The sequence below is a fragment of the Physeter macrocephalus genome, chromosome 2 (genome assembly GCF_002837175.3).
Source record: "Physeter macrocephalus isolate SW-GA chromosome 2, ASM283717v5, whole genome shotgun sequence".
Classification (NCBI taxonomy): domain Eukaryota; kingdom Metazoa; phylum Chordata; class Mammalia; order Artiodactyla; family Physeteridae; genus Physeter; species Physeter macrocephalus.
This window is the reverse complement of record NC_041215.1, coordinates 104456844-104467635: the sequence shown is the minus strand read 5'-3', so window position 1 is coordinate 104467635 and position 10792 is coordinate 104456844. Positions and strand designations below refer to the sequence as shown.

The following is a 10792-nucleotide window of genomic DNA, read 5'->3' as shown; positions in this document are numbered from 1 at the left end:
ATGTTTTCATTGTCATTTGTTTCTAGGTATTTTTAAATTTCCTCTTTGATTTCTTCAGTGATCGCTTGGTTATTTAGTAGTGTATTGTTTAGCCTCCATGTGTTTTGTATTTTTTATAGTTTTTTTTCCTGTAATTGATATCTAGTCTCATAGTTGTGGTTGGAAAAGATACTTGATACAATTTCAATCTTCTTAAATTTACTAAGGCTTGATTTGTGACCCAAGATATGATCTATCCTGGAGAATGTTCCATGAGCACTTGAGAAGAAAATGTATTCTGCTGCTTTTGGATGGAATGGCCTATAAATATCAATTAAGTCTATTTGGTCCATTGTGTCATTTAAAGCTTGTGTTTCCTTATTTATTTTCTTTCTTTTTTCCTTATTTATTTTCATTTTGGATGATCTGTCCAGTGGTGAAAGTGGGGTGTTAAAGTCCCCTACTATGATTGTGTTACTGTTGATTTCCCCTTTTATGGCTGCTAGCGTTTGCCTTATGTATTGAGGTGCTCCTATGTTGGGTGCATAAATATTTACAATTGTTATATCTTCTTCTTGGATTGATCCCTTGATCATTATGCAGTGTCCTTCTTTGTCTCTTGTAATAGTCTTTATTTTAAAGTCTATTTTGTCTGGATTGAAAGTAAAAAGACAAATTATAAACCATTCAAACAATAAGTAGAGAGAGAGTGTGACTATAGAAACATCAGACAACATAGATTTCAAGAAAGAAGTATACAATTCACAGCAAAAAAAAGAAAGAAAGAAAGAAGTATTACCAAAAATAATGATAAATGGGATAATTTATCAGAAATACTTAAAAATCCTAAAAGTGATTTATTTAATAACAGGACTTCAAAATACAGTGTTAAAGTCCATACCCCAACAACAACAACAACAAAGTCTATTTTGTCTGATATGAGTATTGCTACTCCAGCTTTCTTTTGATTTCCATTTGCATGGAGTATCTTTTTCCATCCCCTCACTTTCAGTCTGTACGTGTCCCTAGGTTTGAAGTGGGTCTCTTGTAGACAGCATATATACAGGTCTTGTTTCTGTATCCATTCAGCCAGTCTATGTTTTTTCGTTGGAGCATTTAATACATTTACATTTAAGGTAATTATCGATATGTATGTTCCTACTACCATTTTCTTAATTGTTTTGGGTTTGTTTTGTAGGTCTTTTCCTTCTGTTGTGTTTCCTGCCTAGAGAAATTCCTTTAGCATTTGTTGTAAGCTGGTTTGGTGGTGCTGAATTCTCTTAGCTTTTGCTTGTCTGTAAAGGTTTTAATTTCTCCTCGAATCTGAATGAGATCCTTGTTGGGTAGAGTAATCTTGTTGTAGGTTTTCCCCTTTCATCACTTTAAATGTGTCCTGCCACTCCCTTCTGGCTTGCAGATTTTCTGCTGAAAGATCAGCTGTTAACCTTATGGGGATTCCCTTGTATGTTATTTGTTGCTTTTCCCTTGCTACTTTTAATATTTTTTCTTTGTATTTAATTTTTGATAGTTTGATTAATATGTGTCCTGGCATGTTTCTCCTTGGATTTATCCTATATGGGACTCTCTGTGCTTCCTGGACTTGACTATTTCCTTTCCCATGTTAGGGAAGTTTTCAACTATAATCTCTTCAAATATTTTCTCAGACCCTTTCTTTTTCTCTTCTACTTCTGGGACCCCTATAATTCAAATGTTTCTGCGTTTAATGTTGTTCCAGAGGTCTCTGAGACTGTCTTCAATTCTTTTCATTATTTTTTCTTTATTCTGCTCTGTGGTAGTTATTTCCACCATTTTATCTTCCAGGTCACTTATCCATTCTTCTGCCTCAGTTATTCTGTTATTGATTCCTTCTAGAGAATTTTAAATTTCTTTTTATTGTGTTGTTCATCTTTGTTTGCTCTTTAGCTCTTCTAGGTCTTTTTTTAAAAGTTTCTTGTATTTTCTCTATTGTATTCCCAAGATTTTGGATCATCTTTATTATCATTACTCTGAATTCTTTTTCAGGTAGACTGCCTATTTCCTCTTCATTTGTTTGGTCTGGTGGGTTTTTACCTTGCTCCTTCATCTGCTGCTTATTTCTCTGTCTTCTCATTTTGCTTAACTTACTGTGTTTGGGGTCTCCTTTTCACAGGCTGTAGTTCATAGCTCCCATTGTTTTTGGTGTCTGCCCTCAGTGGGTAAGGTTGGTTCAGTGGCTTGTGTAGGCTTCCTGGTGGAGGGAACTGGTGCCTGTGTTCTGGTGTGTGGGGCTGGACCTTGTCTTCCTGGTGGGCAGGGCTGTGTCCAGTGGTGTGTTTTGGGGTGTCTGTGAACTTAGTATGATTTTAGGCAGCCTCTCTGTTAATGGGTGGGGTTGTGTTCCTGTTTGCTAGTTGTTTGGCATGGGGCATCCAGCACTGGAGCTTGCTGGCTGTTGGGTGGAGCTGGGTCTTAGCGTTGAGATGGAGATCTCTGGGAGAGCTCTCATTGATTGATATTACATGGGGCCGGGAGGTCTCTGGTGGTCCAGTGTCCTGAACTCGGCTCTCCCACCTCAGAGGCTCAGGCCTGACACCAGGTTGGAGCACCAAGACCCTGTCAGCCACACGGCTCAGAAGAAAAGGGGAAAAAAAAGAAAGAAAATAAATAAATAAATATTTTAATTACTAAAATGAAAAATTAAAAAAATTTAAATAAAAAAATTTAAAAAGTAATAATAATTTAAAAAAGAGAGCAACCAAACCAATACACAAATCCACCAATGATAACAAGTGCTAAAAACCATACGAAGATATACATAAAAATCAGAAACAAGTCAGTCGCAGACAGCAAACCCCAAGTCTACTGTTGCTCCCAAAGTCCACTGCCTCAGTTTTGGGATGATTCGTTGTCTATTCAGGTATCCCACAGATGCAGGGTATATCAAATTGATTGTTGGGATTTAATCTGCTGCTCCTAAGGCTGCACAGAGAAATTTCCCTTTCTCTTCTTTGTTTGCACAGTCCCTGGGGTTCAGCTTCGGTTTTGGCCCTACCTCTGCGTGTAGGTCACCCTCAGGCATCTGTTCCCCACCCAGACAGGTGGGTGGTAAAGGAGTGGCTGATTAGAGGGCTCTTGCTCACTCATGCCTGGGGGAGGGAGGGGTACGGTAGTTATGATTGGAATGTGGGGCAGCCTGCAGCGGCAGAGGCCATCATGATGTTGCAACAGGCTGAGGCACACCATGTGTTCTCCTGGGGAAGTTGTCCCTGGATCACAGGACCCTGGCAGTGGCGGGCTGCACAGGCTCCTGGGGTGTGTGTGTGTGTGTGTGTGTGTGTGTTTATACTGACCTGTGCTTGCACACAGGATTCTTGGTGGCTGCAGCAGCAGTGTTAGCGTTTCATACCCGTCTCTGGTGTCCCTCTCTGGTGTCCGAGCTGATAGCTGTGGCTCATGCTGGTCTCTGGAGATCATTTAGGTGGTGTTCTGCCTTCTGTGTGCAGACGGGGAAGGAATCCCCTCTCCTCACACACCCCAAAACAATGGTCTCTTGCCTCTTAGGCAGGTCCAGACTTTTCCCCAGACTCCCTCCCAGCTAGCTGTGGTGCACTAGCCCCCTTCAGGCTGTGTTCATGCAGCCAACCCCAGTCCTCTCCCTGGGATCTGACCTCCGAAGTCCAAGCCTCAGCTCCCAGCCCCTACTTGCCCTGGCGGGTGAGCAGACAAGTGTCTCGGGCTGGTGAGTGCTGGTCGGCAATGATCCTCTGTGCGGGAATCTCTCCGCTTTGCCCTCCACACCCCTGTTGCTGCGCTCTCCACCGTGGCTCTGAAGCTTCCCCCCCGGCTCACCCCATCTCCGCCAGTGAAGTATTGGAATCTCTCCACTTTGCTCTCTGCACCCCTGATGCTGTGCTCTCCTTCGTGACTCTGATGCTTCTCCCCACCAACCCCTGTCCCTACCAGTGAAGGGTCTTCCTAGTGTGTGGAAACCTTTCCTCCTTCACACCTCCCTCCCCGAGGTGCAGGTCCCATCCCTATTCTTTTGTCTCTGTTTTTTCTTTTTTCTTTTGCTCTACCCATGTACACGGGGATTTTCTTGCCCTTTGGGAAGTCTGAGGTCTTCTGCCAGCGTTCAGTAGGTGTTGTGTAGGAGTTGTTCCACATGTAGATTTAGTTTTTTTGTTTGTTTGTTTGCAGTACGCGGGCCTCTCACTGTTGTGGCCTCTCCCGTTGCGGAGCACAGGCTCCAGATGCACAGGCTCAGCGGTCATGGCTCACGGGCCCAGCTGCTCCGTGGCATGTGGGATCTTCCCGGACCGGGGCACAAACCCGTGTCCCCTGCATCGGCAGGCGGACTCTCAACCACTGCGCCACCATGGAAGCCCTAGATTTAGTTTTGATATATTTGTGGGGAGGAAGGTGATCTCCACATCTTACTCCTCCACCATCTTGAAGGCCCTCCATTGTGATAATCTTTGAGGTAGGAATCAAATCTCCATTTTACAAATGAGGTTCTGAGGCACCCAAAGATAGTTACATGTTTTGTACAAGTGAGTCTGTGCCCTATGAGATTCCTATTTGTAATTTCTCATTCTTATTTCCTCAACCACCTGTGAGACAGAGAATAATTCTCAGTTTCCTTGGAATGCTGGAATAGTCTACCCTAACAGAGTAATAAAGTTTTCACTGCCTGTGAAATAGAAACGATTGCAGCTTTTAAATGTCATGGTAATTTATCCCCTAGCTTTTATCCATCACGTTTTTAAAAATTGTATGGCCTGACTCTGAGTGCCTTCTAGCCCCTCGCTGGGTTGGCTTAGTTTCACCACTGATGGAACCTGCTTGGTAGAAAGACCCAGCACCACCCTCCTGAGATGTGTTGGCAATTCCAGGTCCAGGTTATTTCGACATCTTTTTCAAGCAGATGGAGCTGCAGTGTCTCCCTGGTGAGTAGAAATGTGTATATATAGAACACCAACTGTTCCTTAAGATTTAATAACACAGAGTTCCTTCCAGGGCTTGTTTGAGCTTGTAATAATACAGAGATATGGTTTCTCCTACCATGTGAAAATGGGCAGTTATCCCTTGGAGTTAGATATTTCTTGAGGTCTTGCCTTATCAGTAGGCATTGATCCTGTTTGCTCAAAGATGTAAAACTATGGACTTCTCATCCTCCCTGGAAATGCAGGTCATGTTGGGCGCTGGGCTGCATCACAGGCCTGGAGATTTCATGGAACCACCCTCTGGAGTCTAAAAGCACCAGCTGTTGAAACACACATATACCACTTGTCCATGTGTAACAAATCAAACACCCAGACAGAAATAAGGCCCCTTAGGACAGAATTGTTTAAAGGGTACTGCTTTCCTCAAACATTTCCATAGCTTTTGCCTATAATTTACAATCTGTACTTGATGTTGTTGTTTTTGAATTCTGGTTCATCCATGCAGTGGAGCCCTCGGTTCTGCCCACCAAGTGGCTGGCCAAGAATTCCATAGCATTCTTCTGCCACGCAGTTGCTCTCTACCCCAGGAGCTAAGACAAACGGGCACATGGAGGGCTGGATAATACTGCCCTTCTCTTCTTCCAGTCAAAAACGGGGGTGTGGCCTCTCTGCCACTCCCCGCCCCCTACCCGGCCCCTCCTGTGCCCACTGGCTCACCTGCATCTCCAGAGACAGCTGGGCCCTGCTATAGGGCATTTCTATTTCTATTAGACATGGTCTATTGTCATTGTAACAAAACGGGCTAGTTTTTAAGGCTTCTGGCTTCTGCGGTGTGACAGGGCAAAGACTGATGCAGTAGGTGAGCCCTCCTCGCCCCTTCCTCCTTCCTCCTCTCTACCCCTCACAGGGAGGGGCACTTCCCCCTCCCCACGGGTCTCTGTGCTTCCCTTCCTGGAGAACAAGCAGGTTAATGGTGGGGAGGAAACAAAAGGAAGAAAGAGTTGGGGAAGACAGACAAGCCAGACTAGGGTTAGATAGGTGGGTTTGCAGTAAGGGCAGTTAGTTGCAGGGCTTGACCGAATTAGGAGGAAACAGGCTTTCTGGAAGTGTGATGAGTTACAGATTTCAATGCACATTCTTCAGGAGACACAAAGACTGGAAAACACACTGACATTATTTCTGGCTACCAGACTGTATTTCTTTTTTTTTTTTTTTTTTTTTTTTTGTGGTATGGGGCCCTCCCTCTGTTGTGGCCTCTCCCGTTGCGGAGGACAGGCTCTGGACGCGCAGGCTCAGCGGCCATGGCTCACGTTTTTTGTGGTATGCGGGCCTCCCTCTGTTGTGGCCTCTCCCGTTGTGGAGCACAGGCTCCGGACGCGCAGGCTCAGCGGCCATGGCTCACGGGCACAGCCGCTCTGCAGCATGTGGGATCCTCCCAGACCGGGGCGCGAACCGGGTTCCCCTGCATCGGCAGGCGGACGCGCAACCACTGCGCCACCAGGGAAGCCCCAGACTGTATTTCTTAATGCCGTTTGGTACATGGATCTATGGGAACTGGAATCTGCTGGTACACAAATGTGGTCAGCCAGGACCAGAACGTTTATTTGGATCCTAGTGCACTTTGCTGGAGGGACAGCCAGTCATGTTCCATGGGCGGACACTATGAGAGTAGCACTGTCCATTACTGGCACTTTCAGCTCAAATGCCCTCTCCTCCATCTCAGGACCCACCTGCCTGCGACTCTAGGATTCTGCCCTCTGCTGGGCTGACGTACCCCAGTTTAGAGGGTCATGAAATGTTTTCTTTCCTTTTAAAATCAGAAGAAAAAATGAATATAAACCACCCTGGATTATACTTTTGTACCAATTCAGCCATAAAATATAATTTCTAATATTTGTTTATGGAGGAAGGAGCCCCCAAAGGCAAAAGTCCCCCAAACAGGCCCCATATTGCACCACCTGCCCCAGTCACAGGGCCCACTACGATCAGGGCAGGTTGAATGCAGAAGTGAAGTATGTGCAACATGGGCTTGCCCACAGCCCTAAGCCAATTCTTCAACTTTGCTTTTAATAAAATTGGTAAAGTAATTTCATCTTCATCTGTTTAATTCCTCTATCGCTCAGTTGTCCTGAAATCAGGCAGCCTCTTCAAACCCCAGCACATCAGCTAATCATTTCAGTCTCACATTCCCAGCTTATTTCACTAGGTCAAACCCATTATTTTCACAAACTTCTATATGGCTAATGTTATTGACACGTTTTTCATTCAACTAAATTTACCTAAATAAAAGTTTCACTGTGATCACATGGACTCCTATGGTTTGGGTGTCACTGTAGCACATGGAGCACCCAGATAGGTATGAGCCTTTGGGGATCCGACTCAGTAAAGGGGTCTCTGTATTTGGCTGTGGGCACCATAACCTTGACTCTAACAGCCAGGTTGAAAGCCTCCCAAAATAGACTTCGCTTTTCCATTCTAGTCCCTCAAACTTGCTTCCACACTGCAACTGGAAGGATCCGTTGAAAACACAAATCTGCATATGTCAATGTCAAATGCGTGTGCCTAAACCCCTCAGTGACCTGCCCTGTATTTGGAAGAAAGCAAAGATGTTAACATGGCCCTGCCTGGCAGGCTCTCCATCCCACTGACATGCTCCCCGCACAGGCCTTTTCTCCCAGTCGCTGGCTCACACCCCTCATTTCCCACCGCAGAGCCTTCAAGCATGCTATTCCCTGGCACCATCTGCTGCAGTTCTTGCCCAGGCAATGTCCCCTTGTCCTCAGGCCGTGGCATTGCTGTTGCTCTCTCAGAAAGCTGCCAGACTCCCAAGTCCCTGATATTATCTTCACTGACCATTTCATATTTCTTCTGAGCATTTAACAAAGCTTGCAATGACATTTGTGTGATTACTTGGTTAATGTCAAGTCTCTCCTGGATCATAAACTCCATGCGGGCAGGGTCTGTCTTGTTCACCATGTGTTTCCAATGTCTAGCACAAAGCCTGGTTCACCCATGACTTTATAAAGACAAAATGGATGCTCTTTTAAAAAGAATGACTAAATCCATACTGTAATGAGCTTTATCCTAAAGATTTTAGAGTGGGTCTATCAAGAACTGATAATAAGCCTATCCACTGTGGCTCAGAGGATAGTCTATGTTCTTTCTGGACCCTCTTCTGGGTGATCTATGCTGTTCTTGTCCTGCTAGGAGTCCCAATACTTATTTCAGGGCTCTCAGTGCTCATCACAGACAGTTGCTAACTTTTACTTAGGCACTTGCTCAAAGGAAAGTCTTTAAGTACAAAATCCCTTTCAGTGATTTCTACTGAAGTCTTGGCCTCTCTCCAATTTGCTTCACAACTTTCTAGACAGCTATTTAATTTTTTAATTAAAAGGACTGCATGATGCTGTGGCTTTGTTTAACTTGAGCATCCTGTGTCTGTGTTCTCTTTGGTAGCTTCTCTCTGCAGGACCAGCAATGCCTCCGTGACTCTGCACTGGTGAAGGCACCTGCATTCTGGAATAATAAGAGTTCATTTTTATTGAGTGCTCACTATGTGCCAGGCACTGTTCTAAGTATTAGCTCATTTAATCCTCAAATCAATCTAATGAAGCAAGGACTATTATAGTACCCATTTACAGGTCCAGAACACTGAGGCATGAGAGTTTAAGAAACTTGCCCAAGATCATACTCTAGAAGTACTAAAGCCAGGACTCAAACCCAGGCAGCCTCGCTCCAGCATCCTGGCTGGTCACCACTAAGTACCAATGCCTCCCTAGGGACTTGTGGATGCCATGACATTTCTGGGCAAGCTTCATTAATGAAACCCCTCACTGAAAGAAATAATTAGGGAGTGGCTCAGGGAACGCATCTCTTCTCCTGCTCCCCTGGTGACTGGTATTGTAGGTAGATAGTGGGTATATGGAATTTTCTTCTGGCTGCGAAATAACTGCTACCTTGGCCAGTCACTCGTTCTCTCTCTCCTTTCAGGTCAGCAAAAAGAGAATTGGCATACATCTATGGGCTGTGAATAAGTTAGACGTTCAGAAGCTGATGACCCTTTGTGTTTATCATATGGCACAGTACTGGTCATAACAGGAACTCAAAAATGACTGTTGGATGAAGAAAATAGTACGAGTGGGATGGGTTCCTCAGTTTGGGCTCTTGGCTCATTTTCTATGTTGAAATTCATCCCTCCAATTTAGTGGAAGATACAGAAATAGTAAGTCCACCCAAGAAGCTAAAATATCAAGGGATGGTGCAGGAAAATATTATCATCTTAACACTTAAACCATTAGAGCAGATCAAGTCAGGCATTTCTTGGTAGTCTTCAAAGAGCCTTCTCAACAAGAGCATCTGGATTTTCTTTGAGGACTGTCTTTCTTGCGCATTACTCTCCCTTCCCTATGTCATTCTGGTCTCCTAACACTGTCTTGCATCATGTACCATATTAAACAATCCAAACCTCCTGCCATGCTAGTAACTGACAGACTCAGTTCTCTGCTCTGTCCAGCCACTTGAGCCCTCTCACTTCCTCTTCTTATTTGTGCCTTGTTTTCATTATTTTTCTTTACCCTTTAAGGCTATGTCTCATGCATATGTTCCCCACCCCCACCACAGTTTGTTTCTTATTTCATTTTCTAGTCATTTTCCCTTTGAATAATCATTAGTGATCACAATGCAATCAATATTAATTGGAAATTATAAAAAGACAAACAAAAGACATCTAGCCACAGATAAATTTTAAAATAAAATTCTTGGGACTTACCTGGTGGCACAGTGGTTAAGAGTCCACCTGCCAATACAGGGGACATGGGTTCGAGCCCTGGTCTGGAAAGATCCTACATGCCATGGAGCAACTGAGCCCGTGCGCCACAACTACTGAGCCTGCGAGCCACAACTACTGAGCCTGTGTGCCACAACTACTGAAGCCAACGTGCCTAGAGCCTGTGCTCCGCAACAAGAGAAGCCACCGCAATGAGAAGTGCACCACAATGAAGAGAAGCCCCCACTCGCCGCAACTAGAGAAAGCCTGCGCACAGCAACAAAGACCCAATGCAGCCAAAAAATAAATAAATAGAAATAAATTTTAAAAAATTCTTAACACTCAGGCTCAAAGAAAGACTAAAAACAGAAAATATAGACATAAAAATAAATGACAATGAAAAGGTTCTATGTCAAAACCTATGATATGTGACTAAAACTATATTGAGGGGGAAATTTTATAACTTGAAATGTTTTATTTTTAATCTAGAATGATTGAAAATAAAAGAGCTAACTTTCAACTCAAGAAGGCAGAAAAAGAAAAAGAAATCCAGAAAATGTAGGAATAGGGATAACAAGATAGAAGCAGAAAAAATATTTAGAAAATGGGAAAAGAGTAGAATTGATAAAAAAAACCAAAAACTTTTTTGGGAAAATCTAATAATTAAATATTTAACAAGTCTGCTTAAGGAAAAAAAAATAGAAAATTCAAATAAATAGAATTAGGAATAAGAACTAGGATTTAACTATTATATTCAACTTCATGCCTATAAATTTGCATTGCTTATACTACCAAAAATTTAGGATACACATTCCTCATTGTAATAGGACAAATGCACTTCAATGGAAAAAATAGTTGACTATGATATACAGATATTATGGAAAACAATTTAGCCATTAAAAATAATGAAGAGCTTTGGCCCAGGATTAATCCTTCCAAGGGGGATTCCTGGAATCTTCTCTTCCTGGTCTCCCTGTGTCCAATCCCCTTACTTTGGCCCATTTGCCACAGATTTTCCTACTGTTCTCTCTGATGGTGTCATTGGTCTCCTTAACAGTCTTAATAGCTCTTTCATCATAAAATCCAGCAAATCTTCCACTTGAAGCTCTTAACCACTTGGCAATCA

General features: G+C 43.5%; 1 pseudogene; it reads right to left on the bottom strand.

Moving 5' to 3' along the window:
* The window catches only part of LOC129391468 (aldehyde oxidase 4-like), a 34024-nt pseudogene extending 29602 nt beyond the window's left edge, over positions 1–4422 (bottom strand).
* Between the last annotated feature and the right edge of the window lie 6370 nt (positions 4423–10792).